Genomic DNA, 10,748 nt, shown 5'->3' on the forward strand with positions numbered 1-10,748 from the left:
TATAAGTAAAGGGGAAATTACTCATTGACAGAGGGGAGACTCTGCTTTCCAAATAGGACCCAAAAAAGATGGCATGCGGCCAGCTGAGCGTCTCCACTTTCCCCTGCCTTTTTTTCCTGCTGTTATTCAAAAGGCAAACAAACATCTTTCATTCTCTTTTAGTACTACATGAAAATCTTGTTCGAAAAAGAAACCCAAATCTCACCTTTCCATCAGTGTACTATTAACGTTAAATCTACTTCTTAACGAAAACTTACAAACAAGTTCTAGCCAATCTTAGTTTGAACATAAGACAAAATTTCCATAAATCTTTTATAACCCTTTATAATTTTCTGTTCAACGACAGATCAGCTCTCTAAGAAAGCCCTGTTATTGAAACATATGGGCCCAGATTCTGGCCCTGCGTCAGTGTGGTTTACTTCCAATGTTCAACCTATGCGAAAACTAAATCCCCTTTAAATCGCAGCCAACTTGCTCACATCCGCACCACATCCTGTACGAGATCCGCGCTTCACCCTCCACGGCTGCCTTCAACCTTCGGTTTAGTCCCGTCACTCTTCCAGCTTATAGCAACCCTTAAAAATCTCTGCACTGGACAAAATTACATTCTATTTAACAAAAAACATATTTCCAAGCCTTCTTATAACCTTTTACCAAGAACACATTCTACCTTCCTTTGACGCCTTGCACGTCAATCTGTTTCTCCGGTAGTCTCAAGTATGTTATACTGTTAACTCTTAGCAACTTTTATTTTTGGTGACAAGCCTGGTAAGCAAGCAGTTTTCACCATGTATAAGACTGGAGAGCCCAGAACAAGAAGAGAGCTGCAGATAATGTATGACTCTTCCCAGCCTCACCAGGGGACCTAGCTAAGCCCATGTGCCCCAGGCCTTCCTAGAATCCAATGGCTATGAAACAGACAAGTCGAATACTTAATAAAAGTCACAGAAGCAGTTTATGGCCTTAAAGCATCTAGCAAACAGTACTAAGCGTTCCTAATTTAGACCAAATGTCTAAACCTCTAAGACACTCATTTTATTTAGCAATAATCTTTTAACTGTGTTTATTTTTCAAAGATTATTAGAGTCACATGACCGAAAAGGCATTAAAGTTCCTATTTTTCTGACAGTGTTTGATTTAAGCACTTACTTTTCTTCTTTTTAAATAATTTAACTTATGTTTTAAGTTCGGGGGTACATGTGTAGGTTTATTATCTAGGTAAACTCGTGTCACAGGCGTCTGCTGTGCAGATCATCTCATCACCCAGGTACTGAGCCTAGTACCCATTACTTACTTTTCCTGACCCCCCTCCCTCCCCCACGCTCCACCCTCCAGCTGGCCCCGGAGTGTGTTGTTCCCTCTGTGTCCATGTGTCCTCATCATGTAGCTGCCACTTATAAGTGAGAACATGCAATATTTGGTTGTCTGTTCCTGCCTAAGTTTGCTACGGATGATGGCTCCACCCTTGTCCCTGCAAAAGAAATGATCTCATTCCTTTGTGTGGCTGCATAATATTCCATGATGCACATGCACCCTCTTTTCTTTACCCAGTCTACCATTGATGGGAATTAGGGTGGATTCCACGTCTTTGCCATTGTGAATACTGCTGCAGTGAACATACACATGTATCTTTATGACAGAATAATTTACATTCCTTTGGCTGTATACTTGGTAATGGGATTGCTGGGTCGAATACTATTTGTTTTTAAGTCCTTCAGGAATCGCCACACTGTTTTCTATAGTGGTTGAACTAATTCACATTCCCACCGACGGTGTATAAGCATTCCTTTCTCTACAACCTTGTCAGCATCTGGTATTTTTCAGCTTTTTAATAATGGCCATTCTGACTAGTGTGAGATGTCATTTCACTGTGATTTTGATTTGCATTGCTCTAATGATCAGTGATGTTGAGCTTTTTCTAATATGCTTCTTGGCCACATGTATGCCTTATTTTGAAAGGTGTCTGTTCATATCCTTTGCCCACTTTTTCATGGGTTTTTTTTTCTTGTAAAGTTGTTTTAGCTCCTTATAGATGCTGAATGTTAGACCTTTGTCAAATGCATATTTTGCAAAAACTTTCTCCCACTTTGTAAGTTGTCCGTGTACTCTGCTGACAGTTTCATCTGCTATGTGAAGCTCTTCAATTTAATTAGGTCCCATTTGTCCATTTTTGCTTTTGGTGTCTTCGTCATGAAATCTTTGCCATTTCCCATGTCTGGGATGGTATTGCCTAGGTTGTCTTCCAGGGTTTTTATAGCTTGGGATTTTACATTTAAGACTCTGATCCATCTTAAGTTAATTTTTGTATGTGGTAAAAGATAGGGGGCCAGTTTCATCCTTCCGCACATGGCTAGCCAGTTAGCCCAGCACCACTGATCGAATAGGGAGTTCCTTCCCCCTGGCTTGTTATTATTGACTCTGTTGAAGATCAGATGGTTGTAGGTGTGTGGCCCTATTTCTGGGGTCTCTATTCTGTTCCTTTGGTCTATATGTCTGTTTTTGTACCAATATCATGCTGTTTTGGTTACTGTAGTCCTGTAGCATAGTTTGATGCTGGGTAGCATGATTCCTCCAGCTTTGTTCCCAGCACTTTGGGAGGCTAGTGATTCTTGTAAACTTATTTTGTATCCTGAGACTTTGCTGAAGTTGTTTATCAGCTTAAGGAGCTTCTGGGCCAAGACTACGGGCTTTTCTAGATCTAGGATCATGTCGTCTGCAAACAGGGATAGTTTGACTTCCTCTCTTCCTATTTGGATGCCCTTTTTAATTATTATCATTATTATTTTTGAGACAGGGTCTCACTGTGTCACCCAGGCTGGAGTGCAGTGGTGCAATCACAGCTCACTGCAACCTCCACTTCCTGGGCTCGAGCAATCCTCCTGGCTCAGACTCCTGAGAAGCTGGGACTACAGCTGCAAGTCACCATGCCCAGCTAATTTTTAGCTCTGTGTGTGTGTGTGTGTGTGTGTGTGTGTGTGTGTGTGTGTGTGTGTAGCAACGAGGTCTCACTGTGTTGCCCAGGCTGATTTCAAACTCCTGAACTCAAAGAGATCCACCTGCCTCAACCCTCAGCCTCCCAAAGTGCTGAGATTACAGGAGTGAGTCACCATGCCTGGCCAGGAAGCTTTTTGTTTATTTCTCTTGCCTGATTGCTCTGGCTGGGACTTCCAATACTATGTTGAACAGGAAGGGTGAGAGAGAGAATTCCTATCTCATGCTGGTTTTCAAGGGGAATGCTTCCAGCTTTTGCCCATTCAGTATGATGTTGGCTGTGGGTTTATCAGAGATGCCTCTTATTATTTTGAGGTATGTTCATTCAATACCCAGTTTATTGAGAGTTTTTAACGTGAAGGGGTGTTGAATTTTATGAAAAGCTTTTTCTGAATCTATTGAGGTTTTTGTCTCTAGTTCTGTTGATGTGATGAACCACACGTACTGAGTGCATGTCCTGAACCAACGCTGCATCCCAGGGATAAAGCCTACTTGATCGTGATGGACGAGCTTTTTGAAATGCTGCTGGATTCAGTTTGCCAGCATTTTCTTGAGGGTTTTTGTATTGATTTTCACTAAGGATACTGGCCTGACGTTTTTGCTGTTGTGCCTCTGCCAGGTTTTGGTATCAGGATGATGATGGCTTCATAGAATGAGTTAGGCAGAAGTCTCTCCTCCTCCATTTTTTTGAAATAGTTTCAGCCACAATGGTACCAGCTCTTCTTTGTACATCGATACACTTCAGCTGAGAATCCATCTGCTCCTGGGCTGTTTTTCACTGGTAGGCTATTTATTACTGATTCCATTTTGGAGCTCATTATTGGTCTGTTCAGGGATTCAATTTCTTCCTGGAACAGTTTTTTTTTTGTTTTTTGTTTTTCATTTTACAGAGTCTTGCTCTGTTACCCAGGCTGGAGTGCAGTGGTGCAATCTCGGCTCATGCAACCTCCGCCTCCCAGGTTCAAGCAATTCTCCTGCCTCAGCCTCCCGAGTGGCTAGGATTACAGGCATGCACTACCATGCCCAGCTAATTTTTATATTTTTAGTGGAGATGGGGTTTCACCATGTTGGACAGGCTGGCCTCGAACTCCTGATCTTAAGTGATCCACCCACCTTGGCCTACTAAAGTGCTGGGGTTATAGGTGTGAACCTCCATATCTGGCCCTGGCTCAGTCTTGAGAGGGTGTATATGTCTAGGAATGTACCCATTTCTTCTGGATTCTCCAGTTTATGTGCATAGAGGTGTTCGTAATATTCTCTGATGGTTTACATTTCTATGGGGTCAGTGGTAATGTCTCCTCTGTCATCTCTGACTGTGTTTATTAGGATCTTCCCTTTTCTTCTGTATGAGTCTTACTAGTGATCTATCTATTTTATTAACATTTTCAAAAAACCAACTCCTGACTTTGTGGATCTTTTGAATGGTTTTACGTGTCTCGGTCCCTTCAGTTCTGCTCTGATTCCGGTTATTTCCTGTCTTCTGCTAGCTTTGGGGTTGCTTTTCTCTTGGTTCTCCAGTTCTCGTAGTTGTGATGTTTGGTGGTTAAGTGGAAATCTTTCTAACGTTTTGATGTGGGCCTTCGGTGCTATGAATTTCCCTCTTCACACTGCCTTAGCTGTGTCCCAGAGATTCTGGGATGTTGTATCTTTGTTCTTATTAGCTTGGAAACACTTCTTGATTTCTGCCTTAATTTCATTATCTACCCAAAAGTCATTCAGGAGTAGGTTATTCAATTTCTGTGTAGTTGCATGTTTTTGAGTGAATTTCTTAGTCTTTTTTTTTTCCTTTGGAAAGGGGTAGAGGGGAGAGGAAGGGGAGCGTGGGGAAGGTTCTCTTAGTCTTGGTTCCTAATTTGGTTGTGCTGTGGTCTGAGAGATTGCTTGTTATGATTTCAGTTCTTTTGCATTTGCTGAGTGTTTTTTGTCCAATCATGTGATCTTTTAGAGTACCCGTCATGTGGCAATAAGAAGAATGCATATTCTGTTGTTTTGGGGTGGAGAGTTCTGTAGATGTTTATCGGGTCCATTTGATCCAGTGCTGAGTTCAGCTCCTGAATATTTTTGTTAATTTTCTGCCTCGATGATGTGTCTAATACTGTCAGTGGGGTGTTAAAGTCTCCCACTCTTACTGTGTGTGAGTCTAAGTCTCCTTGAAGGTGTTTAAGAACTTGCTTTAGAGAGAGATCCAAGATGGCTGATGATTAGCAGCTCGGGCTCGTACCTCCCAGTGAAAGCGCAAAGAACGAGAGGACACCACACTTTCAGACGAATATTAGTTGCTCACGGACCAGGAGATTCCCAGTGGAGGAGCTCCACGGGTCGCCAGGGCGACTCTTGTGGCCGGCGTGGTGGTTTTGCTGGTGCCTTAGCACGCCAGTTCTTGGTGCAGAGTCCGGAGATTCCCGGGCAGAAAAGCACCATCAATCTTAACACCGCTGTTTTGGCCGGCTCAGTGGATTGCTCAGATTTCAGCGCAGGGAATCAACAAGTTGGACGTCAGAGACCCAGTTAGAAAGTCGGTAATTATAAAGACGACAGACGGACAAATATATAATGAAGGGAAGAAACCAGCGTAAAAAGGTAGAGAATACTCAAAATCAGAATGCCTCTCCCTCTACAGGGGATTGCAATTCCTCATCAGTAACGGAACAAGGCTTAATAGATTACACGTGTGTTCCAATAACAGAAGCAGGTTTCAAAACATGGGTGATAAGAAACTTCTGTGAATTAAAAAAACTTGTTCTAACCCAATGCAAAGAAACTAAGAACCTTGAAAAAAGGTTTGACGAACTGTTAACGAGAATGGACAATTTAGAGAAGAATATAAGTGAATTGATGGAGCTGAAAAACACAACACGAGAACTTCGCGAAGCATGCACAAGTTTAAACAGTCGAATTGATCAAGCAGAAGGAAGGATATCAGAAGTCGAGGACCAGCTCAATGAAATGAAACGAGAAGACAAGAATGCAGAAAAAAGGATGAAAAGGAATGAGCAAAGTCTCCAGGAAATATGGGACTATGTGAAAAGACCTAATTTACGTTTGATAGGTGTACCTGAATGTGATGAAGAGAATGAATCCAAGTTGGAAAATACTCTTCAGGATATCATTCAGGAAAATTTTCCCAACCTGGCAAGGCAGGGTAATATTCAACTCCAGGTAATACAGAGAACACCACAAAGATATTCTTCAAGAAGACCAACCCCAAGGCACATAATCGCCAGATTTATTAGGGTTGAAATGAAGGAGAAAATACTAAGGGCAGCCAGAGAGAAAGGTCAGGTTACCCATAAAGGGAAACCTATCAGACTTACAGCAGATCTCTCAGCAGAAACCCTACAAGCCAGAAAAGAGTGGGGACCAATATTTAACATCCTTAAAGAAAAGAACTTTCAACCCAGAATTTCCTATCCAGCCAAACTAAGCTTTATGAGCAAAGGAAAAATTAAATCTTTTGGGAACAAACAAGTACTTAGAGAGTTCACCACCACCAGGCCTGCTTTACCAGAGCTTCTGAAAGAAGCACTATACATATAAAGGAACAACCAATATCAGCCTTTCCAAAAATATATCAAAAAGCAAAGAACTTTAACACAATAAAAAATTTACATCAACTAATGGGCAAAACAGCCAGCTAGCATCAAATGCCGGTATTAAACTTATATATATTTTAATTGGATAAAAAGCCAAAACCCATCGGTATGCTGCATCCGGGCCCATCTTACATGCAACAATACACAAAGACTCAGAGAGAAGGAGGAAGATTTACCAATCAAACAGAGAGTAAAAATAAACTAATAAACAAAAAGCAGGAGATGCAATTCTCGCCTCTGATAAAGTAGACTTTAAAGCAACAAAGATCAAAAGAGGCGAGGAATGACATTACATAATGGCAAAAGGATCAATGCAACAAGAAGAGCTAACGATTCTATAGATCAACGAGATAGAAAATTAACAAGGATATTCAGAACTTGAACTCAGACCTGGAACAAGTAAACTTAATAAACATTTATAGAACTCTCCACTTCAAATACACAAAACATACATTACCACCTCACACCTATTCCAAAAGTGACTATATAATTGGAAGTAAATCACTCCTCAGTAATCGCATAGCATTTCATAGGTTTAAATTAAATATTGGTTGGCTGTTTGTTTGTTATCTTCTTCCCTTATTCCTTCCTGACTACATCATTAAGTATAATTATCAGTATAAAAGAGGTTTTCAATACCCATTACTAAATTGCATTCTAGCCTGGGCAAGAAAGCAATACTCCCATTCTCTCTCCCTCTTTCTTTTCCTTCTCCCTCCTCCCCATTCTCTCTCTCTCTTTCTCTTCCTTTTTCCTCCTTCCTATTCTCTCTCTCTAAAAAAAAAAAAAAAAAAAAGAACTTGCTTTATAAATGTGGGTGCTGCAGTGTTGGGTGCATATATACTTAGGATAGTTAGATGTTCTTGTTGAATTGAACCCTTTGCCGTGATGTAATGCTCTTCTTTGTCTCTTTTGATCTTTGTTGGTTTAATGATTATTTTGTCTGAAATTAGGATTGCAACGCCTGATTTATTGTTTTCTGTTTGCTTGGTAGATTTTTCTCCATCCTTTTATTTTGAGCCTATAGGTGTCACTGCATGTGACATGGATCTCTTAAAGACAACATACCAATGGATCTTGGTTCTTTATCCAGCTTGCAACTCTGTGCCTTTTAATTGGGGCATTTAGCCCATTTATATTCATTTTTATTTATTTTTTTCTATTTTTTATTTTGAGACAGAGTCTTGCTCTGTTACCCAGGCTGGAGTGCAGTGGCGCGATTTTGGCTCACTGCAATCTCCACCTCCCAGCTTCTGATGCAGCTGGGACTACAGGCATGCACCACCATGCCTGGCTAATTTTTGTATTTTTTTTTTTTAATTAGAGATGGGGTTTCATCATATTGGACAGGCTGGTCTCAAACTCCTGACCTTGTGATCCGCCCACCTCGGCCTCCCAAAATGCTGGGATTGCAGGTGTGAGCCACTGCACCTGGCCAGCCCACTTATATTCAAGGTTAGTATTAATATATGTGGATTTGATCCTGTCATCATGATGCTAGCTGGTTAGTATGCAGATCTGTTTGTGGCTGCTTTACAGTGTAACTTGTCTGTGTACTTTGGTACGTTTTTGTAGTGGCTGGTAACAGTCTTTCTTTTCCATATTTAGTGCTTCCTTCAGGAGCTCTTGTGAGGCAGGTCTGGTGGTGACCAATTCCCTCAGCATTTACTTGTCTGAAAAGGATCTTATTTCTCCTTCACTTATGAAGCTTAGTTTGGCTGGATATGAAATTCTGGGTTGGAATTTCTTTAGGAATGTTGACTATTGGCCCCTAGTCTCTTCTGGCTTGTAGGGTTTCTACTGAGAGGTCTGCTGTTAGTCTGATAGGTGTTCCTTTGTAGGTGACCTGGCCTTTCTCTCTGGCTGCCTTTAACATTTTTTCTTTCATTTCAACCCTGCAGAATTTCATGATTATTTGTCTTGGGGATGGTCTTCTCATGGAGTGTCTTACTCTGCCTTCCCTGGATTCGAACATCAACCTCTCTAGCTAGGATGGGGAAGTTTTCATGGATGATATCCTGAAATCCGTCTTCCAAGTTGCTTACACTCTCCCAATCTCTTTCAGGGACACCAGTGAGTCATAGATTTGGATTACAGAATCCCATTATTTCTTGGAGGTTGTGTTCACTCCTTTTCATTCTTTTATCCTCCATTCTTGTCTGACTGTCTTATTTCAGAAAGCCAGTCTTATAGTGTGGTTTTCAGTTCTACCAGGTCAGTTACATTCTTTTCTATTCTGATGTTTTGTCTATCAGCCCCTGCATCATTTTACTGTGACTCTCAGCTTCCTTGGATTGGGTTTCCATGCACTCCTGAACCTCAACGATCTTTGCTCCTGTCCATGTTCTGAATTCTATTCTGTCCCATCAGCCAGCTCAGCCTGGTTCACAGCCCTTGTTGGAGAGGCGGGGCAGTCGCTTGGCAGAAAGGTGGCACTCTGGCTCGTGTTGCCCGGGTTCTTGCACTGGTTCCTTCTCATCTTCGGGCTGATGATCCTGTGCTCTTTGAAGTCATTAACCTTTGGATGAGTTTCTTTTCTTCGTCCTATTTGATGACCTTGAGAATTTGATTGTAGTATAAGGTGGATTCAGCTGACTGGCTTTGCTTCTGGAAGATTTTAGGGTGCCAAGGCTCAGTCCCCAACTCCTGGGACTGTGTGCTCTAACTCTGGGGACTGTATCAGGCCCCAACTTTGTCCTCTGGCTCCTGGAGGTTAGGAATCAACTGCACTGAGGGACCGAGGTGCTCCTGGACACCGGTCACTACACTCTGATAGGTGGTGCCAGCCAACACATTTTGTAATGCAGTAGGAGCATGATCCATTCCTGTTTGCATGTGCCAGCAGCCGCGGTGCCAGCAGCACAGGGTGCATGCTCATTGGCTGCAGCAGGGTGCTACCAGGTGCTGGGTGCCTGCTTCCATGCAGGTGTTCACCACAGCGGCAGAAGCAAGCACCTGGGGGCAGGTGGTAGTGTTGGCATGGAGGGGGGCACTGGCAGGCCCAGGGCTGGGGCATTCTTTGTGCCCCACAGGCAGGGGTGGCCACTCAGGGCAGGGAGGGGCCACTGTTCCCTGTGCCTAGTTTTGCTCCCGCAGCAGTGGTGGTGCAAGAGTGGGCTGCAAGGGAGTTGGCGCTGGCTCTGTGTCTGCCAAGGCTCCAACTGCAGTGGTAGTCGGCAGGGTGCATGGGGCAAACTGCACTCCTGCCACAGCAATGGCAGGGCAGGGTGCGAACACACGGGTACACTGGTGCACAAGGAAAGCAAAACCCACCTGCACAGACGTGCAACAGCAAAGCAACATGGGGGTGGCGGTGGCCCCCGGAGAAGCTGCAGTGTGGGGAGGGAGTGGGCAGGCTGCACACGGCCATGGGGGCTGCGCTGCTGGAGCTCTCCACCAATCAGGTATGGCCCCCCCCAGTGCAAAAGCTGTGCTGCAGACGCCCGGGCACCCAGAGCTGGCCTGCAAGCGGGCATGGCCAGGCTGCGCCCTGGGGAGAAGGCACGCTCGGGTCAGACTGGCCCCATCTGATGGGCAAGACTGCCCTGCAAAGATCATATCCAACGGTTTCCCCAGGGCTAAAATCTCCTATGGGAGGAATTTGAGCCTGGGGGATGGCCCTCCCCGGCCATGCTCCGCTACGGACTCTCCTGTGCCAAACCCTCTGGGCCGTGCCTCACAGGCTGCTGCCCCTACAGCCTCTCAGCAGCTCTCCCCACCACCTCGAGTGTCCATGGCGGTTAACGGGTCTCCCCCAGCCGGGATTCCAGGATTCTCCCGCCTGTAGTGACAGCAGGCTGCTCCTTGCCAGTTCAACTCACCCATTCTGCTGGAGTCTTGGGGACCAGTCCCGGTGTGCGGTCGCCGTGGGCAGGACCCCCACGTCCTCCCGCCAGTCACTCTGGCCCCGCGGCGGCAGCCGCTCCGCCTGGCCGTGTTGTCGGCCGTCCTCCAGCTTTTAGCTTATTTTTCTTTAAGCCAATTAATTAGAGCTCTTTTATAGAAACACCACACATGACACATTAAATAGAAACGAAGAATCAAGACAGACTTCCATCGACTGAGAAGCGTTCAGAGGGAGAGCAGGGGCTTTAAAACAATCTCTGCACAAATACAGCCCAAATATCAGCTTTAATGAAGTTGAGTTCTAACTATAGAGCTCTC

This window comes from Aotus nancymaae, unplaced genomic scaffold (genome assembly GCF_030222135.1).
Source record: "Aotus nancymaae isolate 86718 unplaced genomic scaffold, 86718_ANA_hifiasm-v0.15.2.pri h1tg000036l, whole genome shotgun sequence".
NCBI lineage: Eukaryota > Metazoa > Chordata > Mammalia > Primates > Aotidae > Aotus > Aotus nancymaae.